This window comes from Pleurodeles waltl, chromosome 9 (genome assembly GCF_031143425.1).
Source record: "Pleurodeles waltl isolate 20211129_DDA chromosome 9, aPleWal1.hap1.20221129, whole genome shotgun sequence".
NCBI lineage: Eukaryota > Metazoa > Chordata > Amphibia > Caudata > Salamandridae > Pleurodeles > Pleurodeles waltl.
Window position 1 is genome coordinate 176,347,435 of NC_090448.1, and position 17,170 is coordinate 176,364,604.

Here is a 17,170-nt window from a genome sequence, read left to right on the forward strand (position 1 = left end):
AAAACACATGTTCCTCACATTTCTGTGGCAGAAAGTTCTGGAATCTGAGAGGAGCCACAAATTTCCTTCCACCCAGCGTTCCCCCAAGTCTCCCGATAAAAATGATACCTCACTTGTGTGGGTAGGCCTAGCGCCCGCGACAGAAAACGCCCCAAAGCGCAACGTGGACACATCCAAATTTTTTTAAGAAAACAGAGGTGTTTTTTGCAAAGTGCCTACCTGTAGATTTTGGCCTCTAGCTCAGCCGGCACCTAGGGAAACCTACCAAACCTGTGCATTTCTGAAAACTAGAGACCTAGGGGAATCCAAGATGGGGTGACTTGTGTGGCTCGGACCAGGTTCTGTTACCCTGAATCCTTTGAAAACCTCGAAATTTGGTTAAAAAAACACATGTTCCTCACATTTCTGTGGCAGAAAGTTCTGGAATCTGAGAGGAGCCACAAATTTCCTTCCACCTAGCTTTCCCCCAAGTCTCCCGATAAAAATGATACCTCACTTGTGTGGGTAGGCCTAGCGCCCGCGACAGGAAACGCCCCAAAGCGCAACGTGGACACATCCAAATTTTTGAAAGAAAACAGAGGTGTTTTTTGCAAAGTGCCTACCTGTAGATTTTGACCTCTAGCTCAGGCGGCACCTAGGGAAACCTACCAAACCTGTGCATTTCTGAAAACTAGAGACCTAGGGGAATCCAAGATGAGGTGACTTGTGTGGCTCGGACCAAGTTCTGTTACTCTGACTCCTTTGCAAACCTTAAAATTTGGCAAAAAAAACACATGTTCCTCACATTTCTGTGGCAGAAAGTTCTGGAATCTGAGAGGAGCCACAAATTTCCTTCCACCCAGCGTTCCCCCAAATCTCCCGATAAAAATGATACCTCACTTGTGTGGGTAGGCCTAGCGCCCGCGACAGGAAACGCCCCAAAGCGCAACGTGGACACATCCAAATTTTTGAAAGAAAACAGAGGTGTTTTTTGCAAAGTGCCTACCTGTAGATTTTGGCCTCTAGCTCAGCCGGCACCTAGGGAAACCTACCAAACCTGTGCATTTCTGAAAACTAGAGACCTAGGGGAATCCAAGATGAGGTGACTGGTGTGGCTCGGACCAGGTTCTGTAACCCTGAATCCTTTGCAAACCTCAAAATTTGGCTAAAAAAACACATGTTCCTCACATTTCTGTGGCAGAAAGTTCTGGAATCTGAGAGGAGCCACAAATTTCCTTCCACCCAGCGTTCCCCCAAATCTCCCGATAAAAATGATACCTCACTTGTGTGGGTAGGCCTAGCGCCCGCGACAGGAAACACCCCAAAGCGCAACGTGGACACATCCAAATTTTTGAAAGAAAACAGAGGTGTTTTTTGCAAAGTGCCTACCTGTAGATTTTGACCTCTAGCTCAGCCGGCACCTAGGGAAACCTACCAAACCTGTGCATTTCTGAAAACTAGAGACCTAGGGGAATCCAAGATGAGGTGACTTGTGTGGCTCGGACCAAGTTCTGTTACTCTGACTCCTTTGCAAACCTCAAAATTTGGCTAAAAAAACACATGTTCCTCACATTTCTGTGGCAGAAAGTTCTGGAATCTGAGAGGAGACACAAATTTCCTTCCACCCAGCGTTCCCCCAAGTCTCCCGATAAAAATGATACCTCACTTGTGTGGGTAGGCCTAGCGCCCGCGACAGGAAACGCCCCAAAGCGCAACGTGGACACATCCAAATTTTTGAAAGAAAACAGAGGTGTTTTTTGCAAAGTGCCTACCTGTAGATTTTGGCCTCTAGCTCAGCCGGCACCTAGGGAAACCTACCAAACCTGTGCACTTCTGAAAAGTAGAGACCTAGGGGAATCCAAGATGGGGTGACTTGTGTGGCTCGGACCAGGTTCTGTTACCCTGAATCCTTTGCAAACCTCAAAATTTGGCTAAAAAAACACATGTTCCTCACATTTCTGTGGCAGAAAGTTCTGGAATCTGAGAGGAGCCACAAATTTCCTTCCACCCAGCTTTCCCCCAAGTCTCCCGATAAAAATGATACCTCACTTGTGTGGGTAGGCCTAGCGCCCGCAACAGGAAACGCCCCAAAGCGCAACGTGGACACATCCAAATTTTTGAAAGAAAACAGAGGTGTTTTTTGCAAAGTGCCTACCTGTAGATTTTGGCCTCTAGCTCAGCCGGCACCTAGGGAAACCTACCAAACCTGTGCATTTCTGAAAACTAGAGACCTAGGGGAATCCAAGATGAGGTGACTTGTGTGGCTCGGACCAAGTTCTGTTACTCTGACTCCTTTGCAAACCTCAAAATTTGGCTAAAAAAACACATGTTCCTCACATTTCTGTGGCAGAAAGTTCTGGAATCTGAGAGGAGCCACAAATTTCCTTCCACCTAGCTTTCCCCCAAGTCTCCCGATAAAAATGATACCTCACTTGTGTGGGTAGGCTTAGCGCCCGCGACAGGAAACGCCCCAAAGCGCAACGTGGACACATCCAAATTTTTGAAAGAAAACAGAGGTGTTTTTTGCAAAGTGCCTACCTGTAGATTTTGACCTCTAGCTCAGGCGGCACCTAGGGAAACCTACCAAACCTGTGCATTTCTGAAAACTAGAGACCTAGGGGAATCCAAGATGAGGTGACTTGTGTGGCTCGGACCAAGTTCTGTTACTCTGACTCCTTTGCAAACCTTAAAATTTGGCTAAAAAAACACATGTTCCTCACATTTCTGTGGCAGAAAGTTCTGGAATCTGAGAGGAGCCACAAATTTCCTTCCACCCAGCGTTCCCCCAAGTCTCCCGATAAAAATGATACCTCACTTGTGTGGGTAGGCCTAGCGCCCGCGACAGGAAACGCCCCAAAGCGCAACGTGGACACATCCAAATTTTTGAAAGAAAACAGAGGTGTTTTTTGCAAAGTGCCTACCTGTAGATTTTGGCCTCTAGCTCAGCCGGCACCTAGGGAAACCTACCAAACCTGTGCATTTCTGAAAACTAGAGACCTAGGGGAATCCAAGATGAGGTGACTGGTGTGGCTCGGACCAGGTTCTGTAACCCTGAATCCTTTGCAAACCTCAAAATTTGGCTAAAAAAACACATGTTCCTCACATTTCTGTGGCAGAAAGTTCTGGAATCTGAGAGGAGCCACAAATTTCCTTCCACCCAGCGTTCCCCCAAATCTCCCGATAAAAATGATACCTCACTTGTGTGGGTAGGCCTAGCGCCCGCGACAGGAAACACCCCAAAGCGCAACGTGGACACATCCAAATTTTTGAAAGAAAACAGAGGTGTTTTTTGCAAAGTGCCTACCTGTAGATTTTGACCTCTAGCTCAGCCGGCACCTAGGGAAACCTACCAAACCTGTGCATTTCTGAAAACTAGAGACCTAGGGGAATCCAAGATGAGGTGACTTGTGTGGCTCGGACCAAGTTCTGTTACTCTGACTCCTTTGCAAACCTCAAAATTTGGCTAAAAAAACACATGTTCCTCACATTTCTGTGGCAGAAAGTTCTGGAATCTGAGAGGAGCCACAAATTTCCTTCCACCCAGCGTTCCCCCAAGTCTCCCGATAAAAATGATACCTCACTTGTGTGGGTAGGCCTAGCGCCCGCGACAGGAAACGCCCCAAAGCACAACGTGGACACATCCAAATTTTTGAAAGAAAACAGAGGTGTTTTTTGCAAAGTGCCTACCTGTAGATTTTGGCCTCTAGCTCAGCCGGCACCTAGGGAAACCTACCAAACCTGTGCACTTCTGAAAAGTAGAGACCTAGGGGAATCCAAGATGGGGTGACTTGTGTGGCTCGGACCAGGTTCTGTTACCCTGAATCCTTTGCAAACCTCAAAATTTGGCTAAAAAAACACATGTTCCTCACATTTCTGTGGCAGAAAGTTCTGGAATCTGAGAGGAGCCACAAATTTCCTTCCACCCAGCTTTCCCCCAAGTCTCCCGATAAAAATGATACCTCACTTGTGTGGGTAGGCCTAGCGCCCGCAACAGGAAACGCCCCAAAGCGCAACGTGGACACATCCAAATTTTTGAAAGAAAACAGAGGTGTTTTTTGCAAAGTGCCTACCTGTAGATTTTGACCTCTAGCTCAGCCGGCACCTAGGGAAACCTACCAAACCTGTGCATTTCTGAAAACTAGAGACCTAGGGGAATCCAAGATGAGGTGACTTGTGTGGCTCGGACCAAGTTCTGTTACCCTGAATCCTTTGCAAACCTCAAAATTTGGCTAAAAAAACACATGTTCCTCACATTTCTGTGGCAGAAAGTTCTGGAATCTGAGAGGAGCCACAAATTCCCTTCCACCCAGCGTTCCCCCAAGTCTTCCGATAAAAATGATACCTCACTTGTGTGGGTAGGCCTAGCGCCCGCGACAGGAAACGCCCCAAAGCGCATCGTGGACACATCCACATTTTTTAAAGAAAACAGAGGTGTTTTTTGCAAAGTGCCTACCTGTAGATTTTGGCCTCTAGCTCAGCCGGCACCTAGGGAAACCTACCAAACCTGTGCATTTCTGAAAACTAGAGACCTAGGGGAATCCAAGATGAGGTGACTTGTGTGGCTCGGACCAAGTTCTGTTACTCTGACTCCTTTGCAAACCTCAAAATTTGGCTAAAAAAACACATGTTCCTCACATTTCTGTGGCAGAAAGTTCTGGAATCTGAGAGGAGCCACAAATTTCCTTCCACCCAGCGTTCCCCCAAGTCTCCCGATAAAAATGATACCTCACTTGTGTGGGTAGGCCTAGCGCCCGCGACAGAAAACGCCCCAAAGCGCAACGTGGACACATCCAAATTTTTTAAAGAAAACAGAGGTGTTTTTTGCAAAGTGCCTACCTGTAGATTTTGGCCTCTAGCTCAGCCGGCACCTAGGGAAACCTACCAAACCTGTGCACTTCTGAAAAGTAGAGACCTAGGGGAATCCAAGATGGGGTGACTTGTGTGGCTCGGACCAGGTTCTGTAACCCTGAATCCTTTGCAAACCTCAAAATTTGGCTAAAAAAACACATGTTCCTCACATTTCTGTGGCAGAAAGTTCTGGAATCTGAGAGGAGCCACAAATTTCCTTCCACCCAGCGTTCCCCCAAGTCTCCCGATAAAAATGATACCTCACTTGTGTGGGTAGGCCTAGCGCCCGCGACAGAAAACGCCCCAAAGCGCAACGTGGACACATCCAAATTTTTTAAAGAAAACAGAGGTGTTTTTTGCAAAGTGCCTACCTGTAGATTTTGGCCTCTAGCTCAGCCGGCACCTAGGGAAACCTACCAAACCTGTGCACTTCTGAAAAGTAGAGACCTAGGGGAATCCAAGATGGGGTGACTTGTGTGGCTCGGACCAGGTTCTGTAACCCTGAATCCTTTGCAAACCTCAAAATTTGGCTAAAAAAACACATGTTCCTCACATTTCTGTGGCAGAAAGTTCTGGAATCTGAGAGGAGCCACAAATTTCCTTCCACCCAGCGTTCCCCCAAATCTCCCGATAAAAATGATACCTCACTTGTGTGGGTAGGCCTAGCGCCCGCGACAGGAAACACCCCAAAGCGCAACGTGGACACATCCAAATTTTTGAAAGAAAACAGAGGTGTTTTTTGCAAAGTGCCTACCTGTAGATTTTGACCTCTAGCTCAGCCGGCACCTAGGGAAACCTACCAAACCTGTGCATTTCTGAAAACTAGAGACCTAGGGGAATCCAAGATGAGGTGACTTGTGTGGCTCGGACCAAGTTCTGTTACTCTGACTCCTTTGCAAACCTCAAAATTTGGCTAAAAAAACACATGTTCCTCACATTTCTGTGGCAGAAAGTTCTGGAATCTGAGAGGAGCCACAAATTCCCTTCCACCCAGCGTTCCCCCAAGTCTTCCGATAAAAATGATACCTCACTTGTGTGGGTAGGCCTAGCGCCCGCGACAGGAAACGCCCCAAAGCGCATCGTGGACACATCCAAATTTTTTAAAGAAAACAGAGGTGTTTTTTGCAAAGTGCCTACCTGTAGATTTTGGCCTCTAGCTCAGCCGGCACCTAGGGAAACCTACCAAACCTGTGCATTTCTGAAAACTAGAGACCTAGGGGAATCCAAGATGAGGTGACTTGTGTGGCTCGGACCAAGTTCTGTTACTCTGACTACTTTGCAAACCTCAAAATTTGGCTAAAAAAACACATGTTCCTCACATTTCTGTGGCAGAAAGTTCTGGAATCTGAGAGGAGCCACAAATTTCCTTCCACCCAGCGTTCCCCCAAGTCTCCCGATAAAAATGATACCTCACTTGTGTGGGTAGGCCTAGCGCCCGCGACAGAAAACGCCCCAAAGCGCAACGTGGACACATCCAAATTTTTTAAAGAAAACAGAGGTGTTTTTTGCAAAGTGCCTACCTGTAGATTTTGGCCTCTAGCTCAGCCGGCACCTAGGGAAACCTACCAAACCTGTGCATTTCTGAAAACTAGAGACCTAGGGGAATCCAAGATGGGGTGACTTGTGTGGCTCGGACCAGGTTCTGTTACCCTGAATCCTTTGAAAACCTCGAAATTTGGTTAAAAAAACACATGTTCCTCACATTTCTGTGGCAGAAAGTTCTGGAATCTGAGAGGAGCCACAAATTTCCTTCCACCTAGCTTTCCCCCAAGTCTCCCGATAAAAATGATACCTCACTTGTGTGGGTAGGCCTAGCGCCCGCGACAGGAAACGCCCCAAAGCGCAACGTGGACACATCCAAATTTTTGAAAGAAAACAGAGGTGTTTTTTGCAAAGTGCCTACCTGTAAATTTTTGACTCTAGCTCAGCCGGCACCTAGGGAAACCTACCAAACCTGTGCATTTCTGAAAACTAGAGACCTAGGGGAATCCAAGATGGGGTGACTTTTGTGGCTCGGACCAGGTTCTGTTACCCAGAATCCTTTGCAAACCTCAAAATTTGGCTAAAAAAACACATGTTCCTCACATTTCTGTGGCAGAAAGTTCTGGAATCTGAGAGTAGTCACAAATTTCCTTCCACCCAGCGTTCCCCCAAGTCTCCCGATAAAAATGATACCTCACTTGTGTGGGTAGGCCTAGCGCCCGCGACAGGAAACGCCCCAAAGCGCAACGTGGACACATCCAAATTTTTGAAAGAAAACAGAGGTGTTTTTTGCAAAGTGCCTACCTGTAGATTTTGGCCTCTAGCTCAGCCGGCACCTAGGGAAACCTACCAAACCTGTGCATTTCTGAAAACTAGAGACCTAGGGGAATCCAAGATGAGGTGACTGGTGTGGCTCGGACCAGGTTCTGTAACCCTGAATCCTTTGCAAACCTCAAAATTTGGCTAAAAAAACACATGTTCCTCACATTTCTGTGGCAGAAAGTTCTGGAATCTGAGAGGAGCCACAAATTTCCTTCCACCCAGCGTTCCCCCAAATCTCCCGATAAAAATGATACCTCACTTGTGTGGGTAGGCCTAGCGCCCGCGACAGGAAACACCCCAAAGCGCAACGTGGACACATCCAAATTTTTGAAAGAAAACAGAGGTGTTTTTTGCAAAGTGCCTACCTGTAGATTTTGACCTCTAGCTCAGCCGGCACCTAGGGAAACCTACCAAACCTGTGCATTTCTGAAAACTAGAGACCTAGGGGAATCCAAGATGAGGTGACTTGTGTGGCTCGGACCAAGTTCTGTTACTCTGACTCCTTTGCAAACCTCAAAATTTGGCTAAAAAAACACATGTTCCTCACATTTCTGTGGCAGAAAGTTCTGGAATCTGAGAGGAGCCACAAATTTCCTTCCACCCAGCGTTCCCCCAAGTCTCCCGATAAAAATGATACCTCACTTGTGTGGGTAGGCCTAGCGCCCGCGACAGGAAACGCCCCAAAGCACAACGTGGACACATCCAAATTTTTGAAAGAAAACAGAGGTGTTTTTTGCAAAGTGCCTACCTGTAGATTTTGGCCTCTAGCTCAGCCGGCACCTAGGGAAACCTACCAAACCTGTGCACTTCTGAAAAGTAGAGACCTAGGGGAATCCAAGATGGGGTGACTTGTGTGGCTCGGACCAGGTTCTGTTACCCTGAATCCTTTGCAAACCTCAAAATTTGGCTAAAAAAACACATGTTCCTCACATTTCTGTGGCAGAAAGTTCTGGAATCTGAGAGGAGCCACAAATTTCCTTCCACCCAGCTTTCCCCCAAGTCTCCCGATAAAAATGATACCTCACTTGTGTGGGTAGGCCTAGCGCCCGCAACAGGAAACGCCCCAAAGCGCAACGTGGACACATCCAAATTTTTGAAAGAAAACAGAGGTGTTTTTTGCAAAGTGCCTACCTGTAGATTTTGACCTCTAGCTCAGCCGGCACCTAGGGAAACCTACCAAACCTGTGCATTTCTGAAAACTAGAGACCTAGGGGAATCCAAGATGAGGTGACTTGTGTGGCTCGGACCAAGTTCTGTTACCCTGAATCCTTTGCAAACCTCAAAATTTGGCTAAAAAAACACATGTTCCTCACATTTCTGTGGCAGAAAGTTCTGGAATCTGAGAGGAGCCACAAATTCCCTTCCACCCAGCGTTCCCCCAAGTCTTCCGATAAAAATGATACCTCACTTGTGTGGGTAGGCCTAGCGCCCGCGACAGGAAACGCCCCAAAGCGCATCGTGGACACATCCACATTTTTTAAAGAAAACAGAGGTGTTTTTTGCAAAGTGCCTACCTGTAGATTTTGGCCTCTAGCTCAGCCGGCACCTAGGGAAACCTACCAAACCTGTGCATTTCTGAAAACTAGAGACCTAGGGGAATCCAAGATGAGGTGACTTGTGTGGCTCGGACCAAGTTCTGTTACTCTGACTCCTTTGCAAACCTCAAAATTTGGCTAAAAAAACACATGTTCCTCACATTTCTGTGGCAGAAAGTTCTGGAATCTGAGAGGAGCCACAAATTTCCTTCCACCCAGCGTTCCCCCAAGTCTCCCGATAAAAATGATACCTCACTTGTGTGGGTAGGCCTAGCGCCCGCGACAGAAAACGCCCCAAAGCGCAACGTGGACACATCCAAATTTTTTAAAGAAAACAGAGGTGTTTTTTGCAAAGTGCCTACCTGTAGATTTTGGCCTCTAGCTCAGCCGGCACCTAGGGAAACCTACCAAACCTGTGCACTTCTGAAAAGTAGAGACCTAGGGGAATCCAAGATGGGGTGACTTGTGTGGCTCGGACCAGGTTCTGTAACCCTGAATCCTTTGCAAACCTCAAAATTTGGCTAAAAAAACACATGTTCCTCACATTTCTGTGGCAGAAAGTTCTGGAATCTGAGAGGAGCCACAAATTTCCTTCCACCCAGCGTTCCCCCAAGTCTCCCGATAAAAATGATACCTCACTTGTGTGGGTAGGCCTAGCGCCCGCGACAGAAAACGCCCCAAAGCGCAACGTGGACACATCCAAATTTTTTAAAGAAAACAGAGGTGTTTTTTGCAAAGTGCCTACCTGTAGATTTTGGCCTCTAGCTCAGCCGGCACCTAGGGAAACCTACCAAACCTGTGCACTTCTGAAAAGTAGAGACCTAGGGGAATCCAAGATGGGGTGACTTGTGTGGCTCGGACCAGGTTCTGTAACCCTGAATCCTTTGCAAACCTCAAAATTTGGCTAAAAAAACACATGTTCCTCACATTTCTGTGGCAGAAAGTTCTGGATTCTGAGAGGAGCCACAAATTTCCTTCCACCCAGCGTTCCCCCAAATCTCCCGATAAAAATGATACCTCACTTGTGTGGGTAGGCCTAGCGCCCGCGACAGGAAACACCCCAAAGCGCAACGTGGACACATCCAAATTTTTGAAAGAAAACAGAGGTGTTTTTTGCAAAGTGCCTACCTGTAGATTTTGACCTCTAGCTCAGCCGGCACCTAGGGAAACCTACCAAACCTGTGCATTTCTGAAAACTAGAGACCTAGGGGAATCCAAGATGAGGTGACTTGTGTGGCTCGGACCAAGTTCTGTTACTCTGACTCCTTTGCAAACCTCAAAATTTGGCTAAAAAAACACATGTTCCTCACATTTCTGTGGCAGAAAGTTCTGGAATCTGAGAGGAGCCACAAATTCCCTTCCACCCAGCGTTCCCCCAAGTCTTCCGATAAAAATGATACCTCACTTGTGTGGGTAGGCCTAGCGCCCGCGACAGGAAACGCCCCAAAGCGCATCGTGGACACATCCAAATTTTTTAAAGAAAACAGAGGTGTTTTTTGCAAAGTGCCTACCTGTAGATTTTGGCCTCTAGCTCAGCCGGCACCTAGGGAAACCTACCAAACCTGTGCATTTCTGAAAACTAGAGACCTAGGGGAATCCAAGATGAGGTGACTTGTGTGGCTCGGACCAAGTTCTGTTACTCTGACTACTTTGCAAACCTCAAAATTTGGCTAAAAAAACACATGTTCCTCACATTTCTGTGGCAGAAAGTTCTGGAATCTGAGAGGAGCCACAAATTTCCTTCCACCCAGCGTTCCCCCAAGTCTCCCGATAAAAATGATACCTCACTTGTGTGGGTAGGCCTAGCGCCCGCGACAGAAAACGCCCCAAAGCGCAACGTGGACACATCCAAATTTTTTAAAGAAAACAGAGGTGTTTTTTGCAAAGTGCCTACCTGTAGATTTTGGCCTCTAGCTCAGCCGGCACCTAGGGAAACCTACCAAACCTGTGCATTTCTGAAAACTAGAGACCTAGGGGAATCCAAGATGGGGTGACTTGTGTGGCTCGGACCAGGTTCTGTTACCCTGAATCCTTTGAAAACCTCGAAATTTGGTTAAAAAAACACATGTTCCTCACATTTCTGTGGCAGAAAGTTCTGGAATCTGAGAGGAGCCACAAATTTCCTTCCACCTAGCTTTCCCCCAAGTCTCCCGATAAAAATGATACCTCACTTGTGTGGGTAGGCCTAGCGCCCGCGACAGGAAACGCCCCAAAGCGCAACGTGGACACATCCAAATTTTTGAAAGAAAACAGAGGTGTTTTTTGCAAAGTGCCTACCTGTAGATTTTGACCTCTAGCTCAGGCGGCACCTAGGGAAACCTACCAAACCTGTGCATTTCTGAAAACTAGAGACCTAGGGGAATCCAAGATGAGGTGACTTGTGTGGCTCGGACCAAGTTCTGTTACTCTGACTCCTTTGCAAACCTTAAAATTTGGCAAAAAAAACACATGTTCCTCACATTTCTGTGGCAGAAAGTTCTGGAATCTGAGAGGAGCCACAAATTTCCTTCCACCCAGCGTTCCCCCAAGTCTCCCGATAAAAATGATACCTCACTTGTGTGGGTAGGCCTAGCGCCCGCGACAGGAAACGCCCCAAAGCGCAACGTGGACACATCCAAATTTTTTAAAGAAAACAGAGGTGTTTTTTGCAAAGTGCCTACCTGTAGATTTTGGCCTCTAGCTCAGCCGGCACCTAGGGAAACCTACCAAACCTGTGCATTTCTGAAAACTAGAGACCTAGGGGAATCCAAGATGAGGTGACTGGTGTGGCTCGGACCAGGTTCTGTAACCCTGAATCCTTTGCAAACCTCAAAATTTGGCTAAAAAAACACATGTTCCTCACATTTCTGTGGCAGAAAGTTCTGGAATCTGAGAGGAGCCACAAATTTCCTTCCACCCAGCGTTCCCCCAAATCTCCCGATAAAAATGATACCTCACTTGTGTGGGTAGGCCTAGCGCCCGCGACAGGAAACACCCCAAAGCGCAACGTGGACACATCCAAATTTTTGAAAGAAAACAGAGGTGTTTTTTGCAAAGTGCCTACCTGTAGATTTTGACCTCTAGCTCAGCCGGCACCTAGGGAAACCTACCAAACCTGTGCATTTCTGAAAACTAGAGACCTAGGGGAATCCAAGATGAGGTGACTTGTGTGGCTCGGACCAAGTTCTGTTACTCTGACTCCTTTGCAAACCTCAAAATTTGGCTAAAAAAACACATGTTCCTCACATTTCTGTGGCAGAAAGTTCTGGAATCTGAGAGGAGCCACAAATTTCCTTCCACCCAGCGTTCCCCCAAATCTCCCGATAAAAATGATACCTCACTTGTGTGGGTAGGCCTAGCGCCCGCGACAGGAAACACCCCAAAGCGCAACGTGGACACATCCAAATTTTTGAAAGAAAACAGAGGTGTTTTTTGCAAAGTGCCTACCTGTAGATTTTGACCTCTAGCTCAGCCGGCACCTAGGGAAACCTACCAAACCTGTGCATTTCTGAAAACTAGAGACCTAGGGGAATCCAAGATGAGGTGACTTGTGTGGCTCGGACCAAGTTCTGTTACTCTGACTCCTTTGCAAACCTCAAAATTTGGCTAAAAAAACACATGTTCCTCACATTTCTGTGGCAGAAAGTTCTGGAATCTGAGAGGAGCCACAAATTTCCTTCCACCCAGCGTTCCCCCAAGTCTCCCGATAAAAATGATACCTCACTTGTGTGGGTAGGCCTAGCGCCCGCGACAGGAAACGCCCCAAAGCGCAACGTGGACACATCCAAATTTTTGAAAGAAAACAGAGGTGTTTTTTGCAAAGTGCCTACCTGTAGATTTTGGCCTCTAGCTCAGCCGGCACCTAGGGAAACCTACCAAACCTGTGCACTTCTGAAAAGTAGAGACCTAGGGGAATCCAAGATGGGGTGACTTGTGTGGCTCGGACCAGGTTCTGTTACCCTGAATCCTTTGCAAACCTCAAAATTTGGCTAAAAAAACACATGTTCCTCACATTTCTGTGGCAGAAAGTTCTGGAATCTGAGAGGAGCCACAAATTTCCTTCCACCCAGCTTTCCCCCAAGTCTCCCGATAAAAATGATACCTCACTTGTGTGGGTAGGCCTAGCGCCCGCAACAGGAAACGCCCCAAAGCGCAACGTGGACACATCCAAATTTTTGAAAGAAAACAGAGGTGTTTTTTGCAAAGTGCCTACCTGTAGATTTTGGCCTCTAGCTCAGCCGGCACCTAGGGAAACCTACCAAACCTGTGCATTTCTGAAAACTAGAGACCTAGGGGAATCCAAGATGGGGTGACTTGTGTGGCTCGGACCAGGTTCTGTTACCCTGAATCCTTTGAAAACCTCGAAATTTGGTTAAAAAAACACATGTTCCTCACATTTCTGTGGCAGAAAGTTCTGGAATCTGAGAGGAGCCACAAATTTCCTTCCACCTAGCTTTCCCCCAAGTCTCCCGATAAAAATGATACCTCACTTGTGTGGGTAGGCTTAGCGCCCGCGACAGGAAACGCCCCAAAGCGCAACGTGGACACATCCAAATTTTTGAAAGAAAACAGAGGTGTTTTTTGCAAAGTGCCTACCTGTAGATTTTGACCTCTAGCTCAGGCGGCACCTAGGGAAACCTACCAAACCTGTGCATTTCTGAAAACTAGAGACCTAGGGGAATCCAAGATGAGGTGACTTGTGTGGCTCGGACCAAGTTCTGTTACTCTGACTCCTTTGCAAACCTAAAAATTTGGCTAAAAAAACACATGTTCCTCACATTTCTGTGGCAGAAAGTTCTGGAATCTGAGAGGAGCCACAAATTTCCTTCCACCCAGCGTTCCCCCAAGTCTCCCGATAAAAATGATACCTCACTTGTGTGGGTAGGCCTAGCGCCCGCGACAGGAAACGCCCCAAAGCGCAATGTGGACACATCCAAATTTTTGAAAGAAAACAGAGGTGTTTTTTGCAAAGTGCCTACCTGTAGATTTTGGCCTCTAGCTCAGCCGGCACCTAGGGAAACCTACCAAACCTGTGCATTTCTGAAAACTAGAGACCTAGGGGAATCCAAGATGAGGTGACTGGTGTGGCTCGGACCAGGTTCTGTAACCCTGAATCCTTTGCAAACCTCAAAATTTGGCTAAAAAAACACATGTTCCTCACATTTCTGTGGCAGAAAGTTCTGGAATCTGAGAGGAGCCACAAATTTCCTTCCACCCAGCGTTCCCCCAAATCTCCCGATAAAAATGATACCTCACTTGTGTGGGTAGGCCTAGCGCCCGCAACAGGAAACACCCCAAAGCGCAACGTGGACACATCCAAATTTTTGAAAGAAAACAGAGGTGTTTTTTGCAAAGTGCCTACCTGTAGATTTTGACCTCTAGCTCAGCCGGCACCTAGGGAAACCTACCAAACCTGTGCATTTCTGAAAACTAGAGACCTAGGGGAATCCAAGATGAGGTGACTTGTGTGGCTCGGACCAAGTTCTGTTACTCTGACTCCTTTGCAAACCTCAAAATTTGGCTAAAAAAACACATGTTCCTCACATTTCTGTGGCAGAAAGTTCTGGAATCTGAGAGGAGCCACAAATTTCCTTCCACCCAGCGTTCCCCCAAGTCTCCCGATAAAAATGATACCTCACTTGTGTGGGTAGGCCTAGCGCCCGCGACAGGAAACGCCCCAAAGCACAACGTGGACACATCCAAATTTTTGAAAGAAAACAGAGGTGTTTTTTGCAAAGTGCCTACCTGTAGATTTTGGCCTCTAGCTCAGCCGGCACCTAGGGAAACCTACCAAACCTGTGCACTTCTGAAAAGTAGAGACCTAGGGGAATCCAAGATGGGGTGACTTGTGTGGCTCGGACCAGGTTCTGTTACCCTGAATCCTTTGCAAACCTCAAAATTTGGCTAAAAAAACACATGTTCCTCACATTTCTGTGGCAGAAAGTTCTGGAATCTGAGAGGAGCCACAAATGTCCTTCCACCCAGCTTTCCCCCAAGTCTCCCGATAAAAATGATACCTCACTTGTGTGGGTAGGCCTAGCGCCCGCAACAGGAAACGCCCCAAAGCGCAACGTGGACACATCCAAATTTTTGAAAGATAACAGAGGTGTTTTTTGCAAAGTGCCTACCTGTAGATTTTGACCTCTAGCTCAGCCGGCACCTAGGGAAACCTACCAAACCTGTGCATTTCTGAAAACTAGAGACCTAGGGGAATCCAAGATGAGGTGACTTGTGTGGCTCGGACCAAGTTCTGTTACCCTGAATCCTTTGCAAACCTCAAAATTTGGCTAAAAAAACACATGTTCCTCACATTTCTGTGGCAGAAAGTTCTGGAATCTGAGAGGAGCCACAAATTCCCTTCCACCCAGCGTTCCCCCAAGTCTTCCGATAAAAATGATACCTCACTTGTGTGGGTAGGCCTAGCGCCCGCGACAGGAAACGCCCCAAAGCGCATCGTGGACACATCCACATTTTTTAAAGAAAACAGAGGTGTTTTTTGCAAAGTGCCTACCTGTAGATTTTGGCCTCTAGCTCAGCCGGCACCTAGGGAAACCTACCAAACCTGTGCATTTCTGAAAACTAGAGACCTAGGGGAATCCAAGATGAGGTGACTTGTGTGGCTCGGACCAAGTTCTGTTACTCTGACTCCTTTGCAAACCTCAAAATTTGGCTAAAAAAACACATGTTCCTCACATTTCTGTGGCAGAAAGTTCTGGAATCTGAGAGGAGCCACAAATTTCCTTCCACCCAGCGTTCCCCCAAGTCTCCCGATAAAAATGATACCTCACTTGTGTGGGTAGGCCTAGCGCCCGCGACAGAAAACGCCCCAAAGCGCAACGTGGACACATCCAAATTTTTTAAAGAAAACAGAGGTGTTTTTTGCAAAGTGCCTACCTGTAGATTTTGGCCTCTAGCTCAGCCGGCACCTAGGGAAACCTACCAAACCTGTGCACTTCTGAAAAGTAGAGACCTAGGGGAATCCAAGATGGGGTGACTTGTGTGGCTCGGACCAGGTTCTGTAACCCTGAATCCTTTGCAAACCTCAAAATTTGGCTAAAAAAACACATGTTCCTCACATTTCTGTGGCAGAAAGTTCTGGAATCTGAGAGGAGCCACAAATTTCCTTCCACCCAGCGTTCCCCCAAATCTCCCGATAAAAATGATACCTCACTTGTGTGGGTAGGCCTAGCGCCCGCGACAGGAAACACCCCAAAGCGCAACGTGGACACATCCAAATTTTTGAAAGAAAACAGAGGTGTTTTTTGCAAAGTGCCTACCTGTAGATTTTGACCTCTAGCTCAGCCGGCACCTAGGGAAACCTACCAAACCTGTGCATTTCTGAAAACTAGAGACCTAGGGGAATCCAAGATGAGGTGACTTGTGTGGCTCGGACCAAGTTCTGTTACTCTGACTCCTTTGCAAACCTCAAAATTTGGCTAAAAAAACACATGTTCCTCACATTTCTGTGGCAGAAAGTTCTGGAATCTGAGAGGAGCCACAAATTCCCTTCCACCCAGCGTTCCCCCAAGTCTTCCGATAAAAATGATACCTCACTTGTGTGGGTAGGCCTAGCGCCCGCGACAGGAAACGCCCCAAAGCGCATCGTGGACACATCCAAATTTTTTAAAGAAAACAGAGGTGTTTTTTGCAAAGTGCCTACCTGTAGATTTTGGCCTCTAGCTCAGCCGGCACCTAGGGAAACCTACCAAACCTGTGCATTTCTGAAAACTAGAGACCTAGGGGAATCCAAGATGAGGTGACTTGTGTGGCTCGGACCAAGTTCTGTTACTCTGACTACTTTGCAAACCTCAAAATTTGGCTAAAAAAACACATGTTCCTCACATTTCTGTGGCAGAAAGTTCTGGAATCTGAGAGGAGCCACAAATTTCCTTCCACCCAGCGTTCCCCCAAGTCTCCCGATAAAAATGATACCTCACTTGTGTGGGTAGGCCTAGCGCCCGCGACAGAAAACGCCCCAAAGCGCAACGTGGACACATCCAAATTTTTTAAAGAAAACAGAGGTGTTTTTTGCAAAGTGCCTACCTGTAGATTTTGGCCTCTAGCTCAGCCGGCACCTAGGGAAACCTACCAAACCTGTGCATTTCTGAAAACTAGAGACCTAGGGGAATCCAAGATGGGGTGACTTGTGTGGCTCGGACCAGGTTCTGTTACCCTGAATCCTTTGAAAACCTCGAAATTTGGTTAAAAAAACACATGTTCCTCACATTTCTGTGGCAGAAAGTTCTGGAATCTGAGAGGAGCCACAAATTTCCTTCCACCTAGCTTTCCCCCAAGTCTCCCGATAAAAATGATACCTCACTTGTGTGGGTAGGCCTAGCGCCCGCGACAGGAAACGCCCCAAAGCGCAACGTGGACACATCCAAATTTTTGAAAGAAAACAGAGGTGTTTTTTGCAAAGTGCCTACCTGTAGATTTTGACCTCTAGCTCAGGCGGCACCTAGGGAAACCTACCAAACCTGTGCATTTCTGAAAACTAGAGACCTAGGGGAATCCAAGATGAGGTG